We start from the raw sequence: 6,163 nt of genomic DNA on the forward strand, positions 1-6,163 counted from the left end.
TCCCTGTGCCTGCACAGCACCAGGGGACACTGGAGGACACTGTGCTCTCTTCACAGAGAGCAGCAGGCACAACCCCTCCTGGAGAAGCCCAGAGAGAAGAAGAGAAAACAATTCTTATCTCTATTTGCTGCTCCTGTTGTTTGGCACATGTGGAATTTGTTATGGAGATCGTTTACCCAAAGTGATTTGTTTAATTGGACACGAGTGAGTGTCAGGACCCAGGTCATCCCTCTGTCTGTCCTGAGCAGCCAAGACCCCTGCCAGGGGGCTCAGAGACCCTGGCACAGAACCCAAAACACCTGTGGGTTTGATTATGATCCATGGAGCAAATTACCAACCTTGTATGAAGATCAGCAAGCCACAACAGTTTAGGTAGAATAATAGTGAAATTATCGCGGGGTGGAAAACTAGATTTTGGGGTTTTTGGTATGGGGGTTCAGGGGGCAAGATGGAGGGATCTGGGTGTGTCCAGCCTTTCTCCTTCTTCTTCCTGGCCTCCATCTTCTGCTGTGATGGTGGCACTTTTGGATTGGTTTAGAGTAGAAGCTCACTGTCTAACATAGGTGATAGGGATTGGGAAGTAATTGTAAACATTGCACAGGTAGTTTTTAGTATAAAGACATAACACTGCCCTGGGGGCAGGCAGAGTGCCTGGAACTGTCCTGCTGGATGGACCTTGGCAGGGCAGGAGAAAGAATTTTATAGATAAGGAACAATAAACAATCTTGAGACCGAGAAATGAAGAGCCCTGACTCCTTCTTCAAGCACCAGGCTGGGAAAAGAGACTTTTAACATTCTTGGGGTCACTCTGAGCAGCTAGAGATCCTGACAAGTGAGGGTTTTTTTGATTCCTTGGCCAATTGGGTCAAAGCTGTCTGAGACAGTCATGAGGTTTTGTTTAGTATCTCTTTTGTATAGTTATAGTATAGTATTAGTGTAATATAATAAAGCTTAATAAAGCAATTGTTCAGCATTCTGAAATCATGGAGTCAGAGCACATTATTCCCTGGCTGGGGGAATCCTGCATCAATAACACTGCAGGGGCATCCCTGTCCCCATTTCACTGCTGGGTTTGTGGAAGTCAAACTTCTGCCACTCTCTGAGGCTGAAAACACCTTTGGAAAGGTGTCTCATGGTGCAAAAGCAGTGTGAGACCCCAGCAGGGGAGCACTTCCACTGGTGGAGAGTTCTGCACTCACTGCCTGCCAGAACCAGCCAGGGCTGTTGGGAAGGATGGAAGTTTGACAAGAAAGTCTCACAGCTATGTGTGCTTGGCAGAAAGATCTCTGAATGTAGAACCTGAGAACAGAAAAGAGATGGGAGCAAGTTTTGATATAGAAGAATAACAGATGTCTAAATTGAGGATTGCTGAGCCAGTCTTAGTGGACAACCAGAAAAGCAAAGGTTAAGTCAAGTTGGAAAGAGATTTTATGATTAAAGGATATGTTGACCACGAACAAAAATATGTTTTTTCCAAGTAGAAACAGGTCTTAGGAAAAGCAGAAGATACCACAGGCAAACAGACATGGTGATGTGGCAAGTAGAAAAAGGGTCTAAGAATTTTCCACTGCAAGAAAACTGAAAAACACCTTTAAGCTTAAACTGTACCATACTAACTCATGTGGTTGGATAGTATTGACCATAATATGGTAATGACAGTTATGATAGGCTGTAGGTAATAGTAAAGTTGTTGTACATGATGCTGATTGGTTGTTATGTATTAAGATGCTCAGCAAAGAAAAATATATAATGCAATGTAACCAGAACTAAAGTCGCTTCAGGTTTGCCTAAAGCTGTAGTTGGCAGCTTTAGGCGTGGCTCTGTTACCACGACCCAGAACTGCTGTAAAATCTTAAATAGAATAAAGAGCATTTTGAAGAGCTGCAATATACAATAAACAGCATTTTGTATACAATAAACAGCATTTTATATACAATAAACAGCATTTTGGAAGTTCCACATCTCAGGCTCTTACACTGGGCAGATGGGCAAAGGGCTGAAATCAGGTTTAGTTTTCCCTCTGGGGTTCATAACTCACCTACAAACCTGTCTAGAGTTTGTGCTTTGTGTGGTGTGGATGGCTGGGTGAGCAAGTGCTTTTTCTCCCTGAAGAAACGACTGAAGCATATAAGAAAAATGCTCTGAAACAGTTCCTTGTGCTAATATCCGTAAAGCATTTCCAGCCCACAGGAGCTCCAGAATGCCACCACAGGAAATTGGTGTTTCCCTCTGGGACAGGGCAGGTGGAGTTTGTGCAGCTCAGGATTATTCCATGCTGTTTCTAGGCATGGAGAGGAGGCAGGTGTGCCCCCCAAAAAATTCACTTTGTGTTATTCTCTGAGAAAAAAGAGAATAACACAAAGTGAATTTTAAAGACATTTTTCCCCACACTTCTGCTCTGCAGTTTGGGCATGGCCAAGTGGGAGCTATCCAGTGCTGTTTGAGGGGTTCTCTTTCCTTCAGAAGAAAACTGGAAGATGTATTTCATTATATTCTAGAGAGAGCAGCCAGCTAGCAGAAACAATGAGACAGAACTAATTAAGTTTTGAAATTTATTAGGATGGGCTTTTTTCCTTGCATCCTGCTCTGTAGTGATGCCTTTTGGGACTACCTAAAAACAAAGGCCAGACAAAATTAAGGCAATAAAAGCAGGAAATTTATTGAAGGGCCTTCAGGTACATTTCAGGCAGACAAAGCCCTCCAGGGCCTACACCCAAAATGGATGATGGTTTCACAGGTTTCAAACTTTTATAAGTTTGCTCCATTTGTATATTGGGGTTAATCTGCCAATTACAGCTTCAGCTAATGAAGTCATTGACCCCAAGTTTGCTCCCCCCAAACTCACTTTTGTTTCCATCTCTGGGGCCTGAGGCAGTGAGGTGTCCTTGATTGCCAGGTCTGGAGAGGAATTTTTGTGTCTGCCCAAAATGGGGAAGCAGCAGCTCACACTGTGTGTGGAGTTTGGAGTTATACACTAAAGAACTGCAGTGTTACAAATGTATGGAAAATATAAAAGCTAAAATGCAAAAGCAGCAGTGGCTGCTGGGGATCTCCCTGAGGCAGCAAACACCCAGGCCCAGATTGAACCTTGCTGCTCCAAACAACCTCCCAGTGACATTTCACAGCCTCAGAACAGCTCTGCTCCCAAACTAAACCTTCCTCAGGGATATTTGCTTTGCCTCTTGGATGGGGAGAGTTCTGAGTCAAGTGAACAGCAGGTACATCTTGTAATGGAAAGGACGTTTCTCTCTCTGAGTTTCCTGGCTCTGACGTAACTGGGAAGATGATTTCTCAGTGTGTCAGCTTTACTGTCAAGCCACAGCCTCGTGCTCACCATCAGGGCTCCAATTTGCTGTGCCACACCAGGTTTTACAGCTGGCATTTCACACCGGGCCCTCCCTGAGTGCCAACCCCAGGCTGGCCCTGCAGCTCCATCAGGGATGGGGCAGCCGAGGAATGGAGGCACTGCAGGAAAATGCTTCTTTTACTTCTAGCCACCTCCATCCCAACCCCTTCCATTTCTGCTGTGCATGAAGGTTGGCAGAGGTGATGGGAAGTGATGAAGAGCTGCACAGCTCTGAGCACTTTGAGTGTTTACCTGAGCACCAGAATCTTCTGGAGTTTGCAAAACCAGCCCAGAAATTGCTCAATGACAAAATTTCTATTCTTTCTCCTTCCAGTCAGGCTAAAAATAAAAGAAAGCCCTTGTGCCAGGCTCATTTCTGCTGCAACCACACTGGTCTAAGCAGAGTTAATGGGGGTGAGGATGGGCCTTTACCATGTTGTTTTTCAGCAGTGCAACTTCCAGTCACAGCCAGAGCAGGGGAACGGAAATCAATGGTGGGTGAGGCAGCCCAGCACTGCTCCCCTGGGCTCCTCACACCAGCAGCTCCCCAAAATCCACCTCACCTTCCCTGCTCAGCACCAACAAGGTGTCTGTAAGGCAGCTTTTAGCTGGAGGGAACTGGGGCAGGACTCAGATCAATCCCTTTCCTGTAAATTCCAGGCTTTGTGTTTAGGCAGGGCCTGGGTGCACCTGGAGGAGGTTTGAAGCTCTTAAGGCCTTGCTCTTCCCCATCTATACAAAATTGGCATCTAATTTTGGTTTTGTTTGTCTGTAGGTGAGGCATTTCTCCTGGAAGGCCCGTGAAGAGTGGAGAAGACAATTTGTTATTTCACCAAGAGTGAGAAGGAGCATTGCCCAACCTGATGGACAAATGGCCTGTGCTCCCACCCCAGCAGGGTCAGAGCTGCAGTGGGACCGAGTGAGGGCTGTTCATGGAATTCCTGACATCCCAATGAGGTGCTGGGAGACAGGAATATGGGACACAGCCAACACACCAAGCTTCTGGCTGGACGCTCTTTCCCCAGGTATTTCCCCACTCCAGCACACCTATCTCCCACACAGGGGTAGTTTTGCACCTGAATTTCCATCCCAACAACACCCCCCAGCTGGGCTCAGGGGAGGCACAAAGCTGCCTTCATCCCAATGGAGGAGGAGCTGCTGGGCACCCTGAGGGAAAACAGCTCTGCTGGAGCAGCAGCCTGGAGGGAAAAGTGGAGAAAGCTCTGAGGAAGCAGCTGCAGAAAGGGAGGGGAGATGGCAGAGGGGTGATTGCAGAACAGAGAGCCAGTCCTGAAGGGCTCCCTGTGCCTGCACAGCACCAGGGGACATTTTGCTGTAGCAAGTCACAGAATATCCTGAGCTGGAAGGGACCCCAAGGATCACCCAGCCCAGTCCCTGTCCCTGCCCAGATCCCCAGCAATCCCACCCTGGTGCTCCAGTTCTGGCAGGGAGGAACAGGAACACAGCCTGGGATTAAATCACTGCCTGCTGGGGCACAGGATCTGCACTTGCTGAAAAGGGATGGGGAACTCAACTATTGCTGCATGGACTCAGAGAATCAGAGAACCACAGAATATCCTGAGCTGGGGATCTCCCAGCCCAGCCCCTGAATGTGTGAGCAGTGACTGCAACTCATAAATAACTCTCTCTTTTACAGCACCCAGGGAAGTGTCACCAATCCCCGGGGACACACATTGCTCCAGTCATCACCTCTCAGAGCCAGTGAAAAGAACATTCCAAAGGATGGCTTGCTGTGTGCAAAGTGCCTCATGGTTGGTGCAGGGCAGGCAGATGCTGGTACAGAGCTGAGCATGGGAAATCCTGAGCTGGAAGGGACCCCAGGGATCATCAAATCCAGCCCTGTCCCTGCCCAGCCCCCCCAGCAGCCCCAGCCTGGGCACCCCTGGCAGCGCTGCCCAAAGGCTCCTGGAGCTCTGGCAGCCTCGGGGCCGTGCCCATTCCCTGGGCAGCCTGGGCAGTGCCAGCACCCTCTGGGGGCAGAGCCTTGCCCTGAGCTCCAGCCTGAGCTGCCCTGGCCCAGCCCCAGCCGTGCCCTCAGAGTCCCCTGTCACTTGTCAGTGTCACAGATCTGTGTCTGCCCCTCCTCATCCTCTCACGAGGAAGTCACAGGTCCACAGACAGTGATAGGAAGGTGATATCAGCTCTGGCTGTGCTGAGCTCTGCTGGGAACAGGAACTGAGCAGCACAGGGCAGGGCTGGCTGTCCCACTCAGCAGCTGAGGACATTGCAGAAGCCACAGGGTGACCTGAGATGCCTCCTGAGAGAGTCTGGGCTGTGCTCAGGGGTGGCTGTGTCACTGCTGCGAGGGGAGGAGGGAACAGGGCCCAGTTTGGGGTTTAGAAACCAGCAAGTCCCAAGTGCCTTTCAGGAACTGTTTGTGCATGGCCCTGAGCCAGGATGTGACTCTTCCTTCGGACCCTGTGAACTTCCCACCTCCCCCATGCTGCCTCCCACCCTTCAGGGATGTGTCTGTATATCCAAGGGGTGTTAGAGGGCTACACTCAAACACAACACCCAGCAGAGTCACTTCAAAACAGCCCTTCCAGAGCCCTCGTGCTCCTGCCACACACAGGAGAAGCTGCTCCCACGGAAAAGTCACACTCCAGCATCGTTTGGCATCCACAGCTTCCTCCACAGGCACTGCCAATCTCACAGAGACATCTCTGAGCACTGCAGAACAGAAACCTGTCCCTGCACAGCACCACTGTGTTTGTTCAAAGCAAACACAAACCTCTCCACCTCCTGCCACATGAGGGATGGCTCAGCCAAGAGGAGAAGCTTTGGGTCTCCCTTTTC

The sequence above is a fragment of the Zonotrichia leucophrys genome, chromosome 17, assembly GCF_028769735.1.
Source record: "Zonotrichia leucophrys gambelii isolate GWCS_2022_RI chromosome 17, RI_Zleu_2.0, whole genome shotgun sequence".
In the NCBI taxonomy this organism is placed as follows: Eukaryota; Metazoa; Chordata; class Aves; order Passeriformes; family Passerellidae; genus Zonotrichia; species Zonotrichia leucophrys.